Below are 13,553 nucleotides of genomic sequence, written 5' to 3' on the forward strand. Positions count from 1 at the left end.
TCCATTTTATATGCAAGTTAACATTACAAAGTCCCTATTTTAAGTGGTGTGCAGATATAGGTATAGTTTATGCTCGTAAGACCCAATGAGAAAGAGAATATGAATGAAAGTAATTTGGACACAAAGGAAGAAGAGAAAAGATATACTAAAATGGAATAAAATAAGAAAGTTATGAAATCCTATAGAAAAGTAATGAAATCAGGGCCTTCCCGGTGGCGCAGCGGTTGAGCGCTGGGTTGCGAAGCTGCCCGCGGCCTCTGCGGCGCCGGTTCGCTCCCCGGCTGCTCCCCGGCCACCAGAGGAGGATCCCACATGGTGCGCAGACCTCTCCTGCCACCCGCTGCTCCCCTCAGCAGTGTACTTCAGCCCTTCTGCCTGCTCTGCTCCCCGCTCTGGCTCTGGTGAATTCTCTCACCCTCCCGTGCTTCTGACTGTACCCAGTGCATGTATAAACAAAACAAACAAATATAATAAATAAATAAATAAAAACATGCCTCTATAAAAAAAAAAAAAAAAAAAAAGAAAAGTAATGAAATCACATAAAATATGACTTTAAATAGATTTAAAAAAAAAACACAGTTTCTTAAAAGGTATTATTACTGTACCCATTTTATAGATGAGAAACTAAGGAATAGAGAAGTTAAGTAACTTTCCCAAGGTTACACAGCTAGTAAGGTGTCAGAAAGGAGTCAAAACCATTTGTTATGACTACTGTTGAAAACTTACTAGTGCTATCTCTACCTTTCTCTCCTGAAGTTATACGGTATCTGAAGTCACCTGTAGGAATCAAAAGATTGAATAAAATAAGTCAGCATAGAGCACCTATTCCCAAAGTATAATGAAAACACTTTTATTCAACTACTGTCTGAAAAAGAATCAACTTCTTACGATCAACAGCAACCTGTCACAATGATTATTTAAGGAGAATTAACTCTTGTCAGAATGTGTTCCCCAAAATGCTGCTTTTTAAAAATCAGTTTACGGATTGTGTTTTATGAAGATACTATGATCATTTTGTAAAAAGAAGAATATCCCAGAAATTCTAGAAGGCACTTGCTCTAGCCATGTCTAGGAGGAAGATACCCACACTCTTCAGGATTCCTATCATGTCAGAGTCCACAAAGTTGGAGCTGCATGAGTCCCTCAGGCCAATGGTTTTCTAAGCACAAAACTGCTCCCTAGAGAGGAGGGAGAGTCAGGAGTTCATTCCTTGTGTGCCCAAATCCTGTAAAGAAAGGGGTGCCTTTGTTCTCCAACCTCAGACCAAACCAGGACTTTGCATTGAGTTACCCTTCCCAGGGCCATCACCATGTTTGGTCATATCCAGGTTCCAGACCATGGACAAATGGAAAGAACCCAAGCAGTATTTTGGAGGTTCTAGGAGAAAGAACAAAAGCCACTGACACTCTCCAACTCTTTTGTTTGTTTGTCTCAAGTATAAAATTTAACTAGTCACCTGAGCCATTCACCCTGTGAAAGCATCTTCTTATGAGTGAATCTTCATGCTCCACTAGGCATTTTGGTCCTTTCTCTCCTCTTTGAGGTTCCCAAGCTTCCTTTACTGTGATAACTGTGTATCATCAGTACAGCTTTCAGTTTTCTTCTCCCACCCCCCCACCCCTGACACACACACACACACACACACACTCTCACTCACCCCTCTATTTCTACAATGTTTGCTGAAATGAACCCTTAACAGGAAGTAAACTTGCCTGGCATGGCCCAGCTGTGCGTGAGGCTTGAGTGAGAGGTATTTATGACCTGACAGGAAGATAAAGATAAAGATAAAGATGAAGCTGACTCGGTGGCTGTTAGCAAGGGGAGAAGGAAATGTTTATGACCCCATCTGCTGGCGTTTCAATAGGATAGAACTGCCTTTATGGCGTCAATCTCCCCTGTGACTTCCTTCCATTTGGGGAGCGATATCTTATTTCAAGATGTTCCCACCAAACATGCTGCTGTCCCCTTTGTTTGGGGGCTCGGGAGGAAGGAAGGACTTTGTTACTGGAATGTGGGGATGGGGCAGTATTTATGGTTATGACTCAAGCTGGAGAAAAGACTTCATTTAGAGCTGATTGTATAGGTCCAGAAAGCTGCCATGCATTCTACTACTTCCATAAACGTTACCCACACTGAAAGCAAAACCATATTAGCGCTGGTCATTATCAGGCATTAAGGCTAACCATTTCTAACACTATTCTAATGAGGATTACTGTTGCTTGATTTCCTTGCCCACTGGGGGGGAAAAATAACTTTTTTTGGTTAGTTCCTTCTTTCTTTGGTTCGTTCCTTCTCCTCTTATTTTCTTTCTCCTCAGTGATTTTCCTTTCTTTTTCTTGGAGAAGGAGACACTTAAAAACAACAGGTGCAGTAATGTTTGCTCAGCTCACGTCTATGTACATGTAACAAAAGCAGCATGAAATGATCTCTTTCTTATATCTAGCCCAAGGTGAGAGAGCCTGTAGATAAGATGATATTCTTTTGTGAAGTAATGAATTTTTAAAATGCCAAAACTATGAGAATATTCATATAATACAATATCTTGTGCATCACTGAAACCTGTGCTTTCATATATATTGATGGTACTCATTTTACTGCAAAATAATTATTTATTTCTCAGTTTTATTTGTCCTTCCCGTAGGCCCATTAGTATAGATTAAATTTTATATTAAATTGCTCAAATAATCAGCACAATGTATGTAAATCAGGAGCTTTAACTTCATTTGGCACTATTTATGTGGATATATGTGACCATATTCAACATACCCTTATTTTTCCTTTGCAAAAACAGTTTTATTCCTCTTCAGTGCAAGATTCTATTTCTGAAAGATGAATTGTTTACCAAATTACATACACAAAATCTCAAAATAACGAAGAAAATGACTTTTCTATTGCCATTGGGCTTGTCTGATTTGAAGAACAGAAGGAAAATTTTTTATTTTGGGATGAATCACTGATGATGGACTTAAATACCTACTTAAAGTTTTATATTTACTTTCAGTGGGAGGGGGAGGGAGAGAGGATGGCTTTCTCAAGCATTTTTCCCCCAAAGAAGTCCATGGTAGTATTTTTTTAAGGGAGAGTTCTATTGTAGGTATGTTGGACAAGTTAGTTAAAATTCGTTATCTTCATTTCAGCTTTTCTGAAGACTGGAAGGGAGTAATATGTGACGAGTTATATTTAACATCATAGACCAGGTGTAGTCAGTTCACAGAGTGGAAATATTCAGTGACAATGCTCCTTTCAAGGATTAGGGCTATGACTGAAATAAAACCTCACATGAATGTTGAATGTAACGCCAAGATTGGGTCCTTGATTTCTTCAGAAGTTCCTCCAAAAAAATATTCCACCATTCTTCCTGCAGTGTAGGCCCAAGTTCTTGGCATGGTCAACGAATTAGAAAGTCTAATCCCAACCATATTTATTCAGTGTGATTCCCAAGAATGATTTGATAGGCTGATTACAGGAGAATCTATCACACCTGCGGTTTTCTGAGGCCTTCTTTTGAGCTGCAGGTTACCAGGTGATGTTCCTGTTAACAAAGGTTCAAACCATACCGTCACACCACATAACCTCCTGTCTGAGGAGTTAGCTAGCTTCCTAACCTTCCCTTGCAGTGGTTAGCTCCACTGAGAAGCCTTCTATCAGCAATAATAGCTTCAAGGTGGGAAATAAAAAATGGAGAGTGTTTAAATTGTTAATGGGTTTCATGTTCTTGTCACTGTTGAGGGTTTGTTCCCTTTTATAAACTCATAGTTTTTGGTTGACATTGCTTTTATGCGAGCCATCAGCCAGTTGGTGATGGTGTTGCTGTGTTAGACCATTACTGCCGGATTGTATTTGCAGTAAAGAAGGAGAATGGAGGCTGTAAATCTGCAACTGGAGATTTAGGGCTCTGTTACTCTGCAGTTTAGGCCCATGTGCTGGGGAGTCCATTCTCCTCCGGCAGAATTATACCCTCCAAACATGCCTTCCCAGGCACTGATCGACGACATTCATTCCCTGGGCTACCAAAGCACTTAATACGGCTAATTCAGTTAAAGAAGCCTGAGGGGTGAGGTGGATGAGCCTCTCTCCCTGCTGGAAGCCAGATGCCAGGCAGGTTAGCAATACTGTTTTATCCTTTTCTCCATGCAAAACTGCAAAACTGTGTTACTGCAAACATAGAAAAGTAAGAAGAAAATGCTTATAATGTTGTTCTGCTCAATTCTCCTTCAAGCAGGAAATGCTGCCTTACCCCACCTCAAGAAACCATTTGGTCTCAGTAACCTCTTTAGTACTAAAGCCATTATCAGGAATATTCAGGAAACACATTCTTACAGAATTCAGGATGTGTCAGGGGCCTTGATATCTTGACATCATTTTCCAAAACTGCTACAAAGTCTGGATGATAGGAGTCGGTGCTTTGGGAACAGGTAACTAAAAAATGGGGTAAAAATCTTCCACCCTGACCCAACCAGTTGGTTTTGAATATAAGCAATGTGGAAGATAATATCTGTGACTGCTGGATTCAAAAATATTTTGGAAAGACATCAGTAGTAAATGTATTTAGGGTGGCTTATTAATCATGTCTAATTTTGACTACTAGATGTTTTATAGTAAAAAGAATGCTGGGATATTTCTTTGGCTGACAAAAGTTTTAAGCATGATTTTAGATGTGTGTTGCTTTGCTTTGTTCCATCTTCCCCAGAGAGGAAGAACATTAAATATAGCCTCGTCCACAGGATCCCTCTGAGGCATGTGGGTCTGCTTTCTGTGTCAGCTGTGGCACAAATGCACATGATTTAACCATACAACTATTGAACCAGCATTGGCCTATTAAGACTTCAGATGATCTGTTCATGAGCTGTCAGCCCAAATTGAGCTTGAAGGCTGCTATAAAAGATCTAATTTTCATAATTATCCAGAACCTTCACACCCTCCTTCCCTCCAGTACCACCCACCTCCACACATGCACAAGGAGGAGTAAACACACACAGACAGACACAGAGGTGCAGAGCAGCACTGTCCCCAGAGATTCATCAGGCCCCTTGCCTGAAAATGCACTGAGTTCATCCAGAGGTCAGGCCTGGCTTTGACTTCCTGTTTGAGGAGCCCCATGTGTGGTGTTCCAGCATGGCTAGAGGCTAGTGATGACTAAGTAACCTTTCACACTCCAGCCTCCCACCAAGAAACAAGGTCCCTTATGATCCTGGACCTGGAGTGATTAGGGCACAACAAATACCTTTTTAATATATAAGGTGGAACTAATGCCTATAGAAATAGCACTTTACTGTCTCATGGCCTTACATTTATATAAAGAGGATAGAGCTGTTGTCTTCGAGGATGAAGAATTTTAAAGGCAACCTGATTCAGTCTTAGAGTACACTGGGGACTTTGATCATTTAACAGTTGCTTAAGGCTACCTTTGATCTTTACCTGACCCTGGTCTCCAAAGGAAATCATCCTACTAGTATGGAGTTCAGCTGGTAATATCCCTCCAGGTAACCTGGACTGAAATGTGGACCATTGGGAACTGACAGCACTTTCTGCTTTAACCCTTTCCAGCACTGGGACTAAACAGTAGATGCTTCAAAGATTCTGCCATCGTGATGTCTGTCCAGTCATCCCACTGGAACTAGACTGTGCAATAAACCATTTGGTCTCTGGACGTATATTATAGCCCATGTGTTCAGGGAGGACAGGCAGCATTTCACTAGGATCTTCTCATACGACCTCAGGTTTTTGAGGCTTAAATTCCTTGTCCTAACATGCGACAACTGTATCTCTACACTGGTTGTCAATTGTCTTTGCCCTCAGAGGGCGTCTGCCGCAGCTCAGGGTCCTACAGTTAGAATAAAGGGTCTTTGCAGTTTTTTCCCTATTTTTTTTTATCATGAGTGAAAGCTGAGTACATTACTCAAACCTTGGCTTTTCCCTGAAGTCCGTTGTTTACAGAGAGACATTTGGATCCCTGGGGCTCACTCCCATAAAACCTTATTATCATATATTTCAAGGCATAAACTTCAGTTGTCAGCTCAGGAGCACAGTTTTTAAAGACCTGGCTGCTCTTGTTTTTCTTTGACTTCACTCTGGTTTATTTTTCTTTCAGCTTTGGCTTTTTCCCCCCTCTCTCTTCCTCATCTCAAGCAATGTTCAGTTCCAAGCTGGCTCGCTCCTTATTCCACTAATTAGACAAGAAGTCCAGAGAGGCCATTATTAGATTCTGAGAATCTTCATCAGAGCCCATTATGGCCTTAAATACTGCACAAACATTTTACTAACTGAACCCATGAAAATTTCCGCTGATGTATCCTTGGTCTTTAGCTTCTACCTTCTTTTGTACCTGCACACTTATGTTTCTGGTGATAGAGATTTTATAGCTTATTTTTCTTTGTATTAATTTTCCTAATGGCAGTGATTCAGATTCATTCTCTCTCTTGCGCTCTCTCTCTCTCTCTCTCTCTCTCTCTCTCACACACACACACACACACACACATATTTGGGGAAAGAGAATGAATCTGAATCTATGTATATATGTGATACATATAGAGATAGATAGATATATTCTCTGTGTGTGTATTAGTCTCTCTCTGTCTTGTTCTAAGACTGGGATGGGGGTGGAGGGGATCTGAGAAACCTGCTTTTTCTTGGTGGATATCTGTGAGTCTGTGTAAATGTCATATGTATTAATGTCACCAGTGAGTAGGATTCATGGTTGCCTGTTTTTTTTTTTTTTTCCTCGCTCTCTAATTTTCTTTACAGGGCCAAGGATTATTTGTATGGACCAATGGTCTCCCTTTTCTTTCAATGGAAGAATAATCCTGCATTATAATATAGTAACTGCAAAAGAAAGCTCTTTTTCTATTTCATTCTTTTCTTTCTTAATTCACTGTCTAGTGAGTTTCTGATTGACTCACAGACCAATTAAAGTAAAATTTAATGGAAGAATAGATTAACTCCCTGAGGTTTCCCTACCATCCATCACATTTTTATAGCAGGAGCTGTGAGGAAGCTCATAACTTCATGCTGTGAATGTGATAATAAAGAGGGCACGGAGAGGATTCCGATTTACTGCCAGGCTGATGTTCGCCAGGACAGAATTTACTGCCCAATCCCCTTCCCCTTTTTATTCAGGAGGAGGTCACTAGATCTGCCCTCGGCCTGGGTCTGAGATACTGAAGGGCAGATTGTTAGGTCGAGATTCTCCCCCTTTAATTGGGGTGGCGTGAGGAGGGAATGTGAATTTCATTGTCCAGAGATGGATATTGTATTAAATGGATATTGTATTAAATTCATTTCTGTCTGCAGAAGCTGCTGTCACCCCAAGTGTTCATATTTTTAAAGGGTCCATTTGATTTGTTACTATTTACTCTCATAGGAATTCAGAAATAATATCAGGTATGTCTGTTTCCCAGTCACTAAGTCATTGTCTTTCGTCTGTCGGCTTTTCTGGATAACTGAAGATACCTCTCTCTGTACCTTCATACCCAACATAGTAATGTCTTCTGGACATCTTTCATTTGAGAATCTTAAAGCACTTTGTAACCATTATTTCTGATAGGTCCAAAATAAACTACTAGCCTTCCAAACATTTTTGCAGTCCATTTCTCTGATTCATCTTAACAATGAAGGGTGATGGTGCTCACAATATAGTAGTAGTCCTGTGATGAAGCTCAGCACCCATGCCTAAGATGACTTTTATACATTTACCAAAATTTTTGCTTCATGTAGCAAAACTTATTTTTTAAGCCTAGAGTATTAGACCTATGTCAAGTTTCATGGCTATATTAGATAATCTTTGTATTTTTTTCAGAAGCTTGGTGAGCTAGAATCAATACTTAAAAATCATGTTCAAATCTAAGTACCCAAAGATAGATGAGTGGATTTAGGAGGATGTGGTACATATACACAATGGAATACTACTCAGCTATTAAAAAAGATAAACTTTTGCCGTCTGTCACAACATACATGGAACTGGAGGGGATTATGGCAAGCAAAATAAGTCAGAGGAGAAAGACAAATACCGGAATCAATTATATGCAGAATACAGAGCTATAAAACAAAGAGTCAAAGCGAAATCAATAACAAACCCTAGAAATCTGACTGTAGAAATGAGCCTACCACAGGGAAAGAGGTGGGGAGAGAACAGAGAGAGAGGAAGCATAATGGATGACGGTGAAGGACAGTAGGGGTTTCAGTGGTGGGTATGATGTGGTTCCAGCACCTGAAGGGGGAGAGCCTATACCTTTAAATCATATAAATGTTGTAAACCAATTTTGTAAACCAATGTTACCACAATTAAAATGAGGGGAGGGGAAGGAAAAAAGAGAGAGAACAGGGAGGAGAGAGAAGGGAGGAGATAGGAGGGGATGATGTATACTTTAAAAATCATTTCTATACATGAATGAAATCTTTCATTGTTTTTTTTTAAAGATTTATTTATTTGTTTTATACACAAACTGGGGTACAGTCAGAAGCGCGGGAAGGTGAGAGAATTCACCAGAGCCAGAGCGGGGAGCAGAACAGGCAGACAGAGCGAAGACACTGCTGAGGGGAGCAGCAGGCGAGGCAGGAGAGGTCTGCTGTGCCATGTGGGATTCTCCCTGGCCGGCGGGGAATCGAACTGGCGCTGCAGAGGCTGCAGACAGCTTCGCAGTGCGGTGCTCAACCGCAGCGCCACTGGGGAGGCCCCATGAATGAAATCTTGATTGGGGTCTTATAAAAGCTCTTTGATAATAATTCACTTTTGTTTATAGATGTGACATATAACAAATGTTTCAAAATAAGTAGTTCTAAAATAATTTTATCATCAAAATTGATGTTTAGTAACAGCACCTGAAAATAACAAAAAATAAAAATTGTGTTCATCTGATTACCTTTGAAATTAAAGCATATCTGAGCTCAGTGTCTATCTCTCTCCTCACTAACCCACTCTTCTTCCTATATATAAAATCTTACACAGGAGGATCCACCCTTCAAAGTGGGAATTGGGATCCTTCCAGGTCCTCTCTCCCCCCCACACACCCAATATTTCTTTGGTCACTAAGATCCACTGAGTCTACCTTTTCAATATCTGTTGAAAACATTCCCTTCTCTCCATTCTCTTGCCTTATTAATTCACGGTTCTCATCATTTCTCTGTCTTCACTCTCCTCATTCTATCCACAGCACTAATAAAAGAACAATTCCTCTAGAATGCAAATTTTAGTTCAAAATGTTTACCCAACTGCCCATAGCTTATAGGATAAATGCTGTAGCATGACTTATACAACCCATAATAAAGCAGCATAGCTTCACAGCTCAGAGCAGTAATTCCTAGATTGGCACACATGCCATGAAATTGTTAATTTTTAATTTTGACAAGAATTTTTTTCTAAAGATTTACTTATTTATACATACAAGAACTGGGGTGTTGGGCCTCCCCTGGTGGTGCAGGCGGTTGAGCACAGCGCTATGAAGCTGTCTGCAGCCTCTGCAGCGCCAGTTCGATCCCGGCCGGCTGGCAAGAGTCCCACATGGCGCAGCAGACCTCTCCTGTCTTGCCTGCTGCTCCCCTCAGCAGTGTATTTCGTCAGTCTGCCTGTTCTGTTCCCCGCTCTGTCTCTGGTGAATCCTCTCACCCTCCCATGCATCTGGCCTGTACCCCGGTTCTTGTATAAACAAATAACTCTTAAAAAAAAGAACTGAGGTGCAGGCCAGAGGGGTGTGTGTGGGGGGGGAGAGGATTCACCAGAGACAGAGTGGGGAACAGAACAGACAGATTGACTGAAATACACTGCTGAGGGAAACAGCAGGCGAGACAGGAGAGGTCTGCTGCGCCATGTGGATAGCTCCCTGACCGGGGATCAAACTCGGGCTGCAGAGGCTGAGGACAGCTTCACGCTCTGCGCTCAACCCCTTGTGCCACCAGGGAGGCCCTTTGACAAGAATATTTTTAAGGTAACTATCACTTTCTGTCTATATAATTTCATGAAAGGAATATTTTGATGTCAGAAAATAGGAAAGACTTTATTTAAAAATCACATTATGGTTCTAGTTTCTGTCATTTTACTATAGTCCTGAAAACTTTATGATTTTTTTAATTGTGTTTGGGGACCTGAGCTGGTTAAGGCACCACAAATATCTTTTTAATATATAAGATGGATCTAATGCTGGTCAAGTAGATGGTCTCTGGAGTCAGAAAGTGTTGGATTTGAAATTTAGTTTCATGGCTTAATCATTGTATCGTCATGGTGAATTGCTTTCCTTAGAGTTCTGGTTCCTTTATCTGTAAAATAGATATGGTAATAATACCTATCTTAGTGTTGTTTTGAAGATTCACAATTTTTGCCTCTGGGTGATGTCACTTTGGGAATGAACCTGCAACTTAGACTTGCAAAAAGTGCATTTCACTCTCTTGAGTTAGAGTTGAAAAGTGAAACCAACATTTCCAGCCATCCTTGGTTTGGCTTCACTACTAAAAGCTGTGCTTCATGGGTGATTAAGCATCTCTCTGATCGTGCTTGTCCTGATTTAATACGTTGTGCTACAGCTTGTTGGGTATTCTGCTGCTGTGAACTTAGCACAGGACCCAGTGCTGCTTTCTGCCTTCAGGGTTTTGTTGTTGATCTTGTTCTGTGGTTTTTACTACTAGATGGAGTCTATGAGTAGCATTGATGAACCGTTAGAAAGAGGAAAGCTAACTTTGAGACTCTGCTCAAATGCTTTGTTACAAGGCAATTAAGGACAGCTCACCACCTTCAGCCATCGTGATGCTTACTGCTCTGGGCTCACACATTCTATGATGCTCTCTCTCTGTCTCTCTCATATATATATATATATGAGATATATATTCACACACACACACATACACACACACTTTTGTTCCTTTATCACTATCTTTTTTTTTAAGATTTATTTATTTATGCATACAAGAATTGGGGTACAGGCCAGAGGCACGGGAGGGTGAGAGGATTCACCAGAGACAGAGTGGGGAGCAGAGCAGGCAGATCCACTGAAATACACTGCTGAAGGGAGCAGCAGGTGAGACAGGAGAGGTCTGCCGCCCCATGTGGGTATCTTCCTGGCCAGCCGGGAATCGAACCCGCGCTGCAGAGGCTGCAGACAGCTTCACAGCACTGCGCTCAACCCACTGCACCACAGGGGAGGCCCTTTTATCACTCTCTTTATAGATCAGTTTTACCTCCTTTGATGATCTCTTCCCTTTTACATATGAGCAGTATCATATATTGCCCACTTTTTAAATCTTTTTTCCCGATAGATAGTTCTTTATTCTTAGAGAATTCTATCCTTCTTAAGCCAGTTCAGTCTTTCTATCCTTTGAATCACACACACACACATGCACATGCACACACACGGAAAAATATAACATTTCCTGAACCCCTGCTAGAGAATTCATGCCAGGAATTATATTTGATACTTCTACAAATGTTACCTGCTTACATCCCACAAAGTAGATGTTATCTCCATTCTCAAACATAAAACCAAGGCTAAAGACAGTTCAAATATTTCCCCAAAACTTTGTGACAAGCAATCGAAAGATATAAGATTTACAACAAAGGTCTTCATGAATTTGAAACTGACATATATTCTACCATGTCATGTCACTGCTCATCTCCTTGATCTGTTTTGATTTAATGCAGATGTTTATCATTTTGCTTTTTTTAAAAAAGATTTATTTATTTATTTATACAAGCACTGGGCATGGTCAGAAGCGCGGGAGGGTGAGAGAATTCACCAGAGGCAGAGCAGAGAGCAGAACAGGCAGACAGATGAAGTACACTGCTGAGGGGAGCAGCGGGTGGCAGGAGAGGTCTGCGCACCATGTGGAAAAAGATTTATTTATTTATTTATACAAGCACTGGGCATGGTCAGAAGCGCGGGAGGGTGAGAGAATTCACCAGAGGCAGAGCGGAGAGCAGAACAGGCAGACAGATGAAGTACACTGCTGAGGGGAGCAGCGGGTGGCAGGAGAGGTCTGCGCACCATGTGGGACCCTCTCCCGGCAGCCAGGGATCGAACCAGCGCTGCAGAGGCTGTGGGCAGCTTCGCAACCCAGCGCTCAACCGCTGCGCCACCAGGGAGGCCCTATCATTTTGCTTTTTATTCATCAGGTTTATAGTGATGTTCATTTGACTCTATTTCCTACCAGAAAAATAACTATTGGAAAGTTAAATTTCTTATTTATCTTGGTCCCCCCCGCCCCCGCCCAGAGTTCTCAGAACATTTCCTAACACATAATAGATGCTGACAAATGTTTACAGGATTGGGTTGTATTTCATAACAATTGAGTTGAACTCCAAATGCATTTACCTGGAGAATTTTGCATTTCTCATGATATCTTGGGTCCTCGATGCCATTTCCCTCATGCAGGGGACATGTTGACTCCTCTGTCTTCACAGTTGCCCTGTACCAAGTTCATCCTGAACAACTAGTCTTCCCATGCATGTGACTGAAGAACAGTCATTAGCATATATCAGTTCCTAGAGAACTATCGTCTATCTCATATATTTACTGAAGTCAGTGGAGTATACTCAGTCTTTTAGGAATAATTAAAATAGTCTGTGGCTCTAATTAAAGGAGTCTGGATATTTTTAAGAAACCTATATATAAGAACAAGCTGAGTGCTGACATCAAGTTAATTGTGTTATTTTTAGTGGAGCTATCAGTGGAGACAGCAGCATGGCACCCAGTGCCTTTTTAATCCTCTTATCTGGACGGGTAATGTTAAATAACCAGCTCTTAAGCAGAAAGGCATTAAGACATAAATAAATAAAACTGTTATGAAAACATAAAATTATTTAAATGCACTTGAATAAAAAAATCATGTAGTTATTAAGTTGCTAGCTATGTTGATAAATGCCCTTAACACCTTTCACTGCCAAAAACAACCAAACAAACAATTTGGAACTCTTGTCATTTTAGGGTGGGGGAGCCAGAGAGAAAAGTTGTGCTTAAATTTGATAGTATTATACTTGATCTGTTTAAATTACAAAGTGTTCTTATTTTTACTACAAGTCAACAATTTCCCCTTTCTTTCTAGTCCCTTTCTCAAAACTTGACCAAACAGGGAACACACAGCCTGGCAAAACCATGCATTCTAGCATTACAAGAGTCATCTCTGTTTCCTCTGAACATCCTTCTCCATTTTAATTCCAACTGAACATTGAATACCAGTGCAAAGTAGCTCCATTTAATTTTCTGTTATTGAAATAGGGTTTCTTTTAATGGGCTGCCCAGAACTGGTGGTCTCCCACATTGTGATACCCATGAGACACAACTGTTACAGAATTCCCAGTAAAGCTGTAGCTTTTCTCCCACACAGTTTATTCAGGGAGCACCCACTCCAAACCAAGCTTCTCTGTTCTCTTACTGTCATCCATGGTCGATAAAAAAAAATTTGTAAAAATACATCTTTTGGAAACAGGGCCCAATGATTTACACGAAGACACAATCACAGGTGTGGGTATCCACTAGGAAATCTGACTCTGGATCTGGTAGCAAATATATTTGGAAACAATAGCAAGTGTAGGCTGAAGTTCTGGAGTTAATCATTATTCTGCAGAATCCTGA

The 13,553-nt window shown here is 40.8% G+C and overlaps 1 protein-coding gene and 1 long non-coding RNA gene across 5 annotated transcripts in view; one reads left to right on the top strand and one right to left on the bottom strand.

Moving 5' to 3' along the window:
* SKAP1 (src kinase associated phosphoprotein 1) overlaps positions 1–13,553 on the top strand; it is a 256,514-nt gene that overhangs the window by 159,596 nt on the left and 83,365 nt on the right. The gene's annotated exons all lie outside the window — the stretch shown is intronic.
* LOC119231983 (uncharacterized) overlaps positions 1–13,553 on the bottom strand; it is an 87,449-nt gene that overhangs the window by 56,184 nt on the left and 17,712 nt on the right. For all 4 annotated transcript variants that reach the window (XR_008549569.1, XR_005121970.2, XR_008549567.1 and 1 more), the window contains exon 3: positions 727–777. This is a non-coding gene — a long non-coding RNA (uncharacterized LOC119231983). The remainder of the gene's footprint in view (positions 1–726; positions 778–13,553) is intronic.

Source organism: Talpa occidentalis, unplaced genomic scaffold (assembly GCF_014898055.3).
Source record: "Talpa occidentalis isolate TD23 unplaced genomic scaffold, MPIMG_talOcc4v2.1 talOcc4.7, whole genome shotgun sequence".
Lineage (NCBI taxonomy): Eukaryota > Metazoa > Chordata > Mammalia > Eulipotyphla > Talpidae > Talpa > Talpa occidentalis.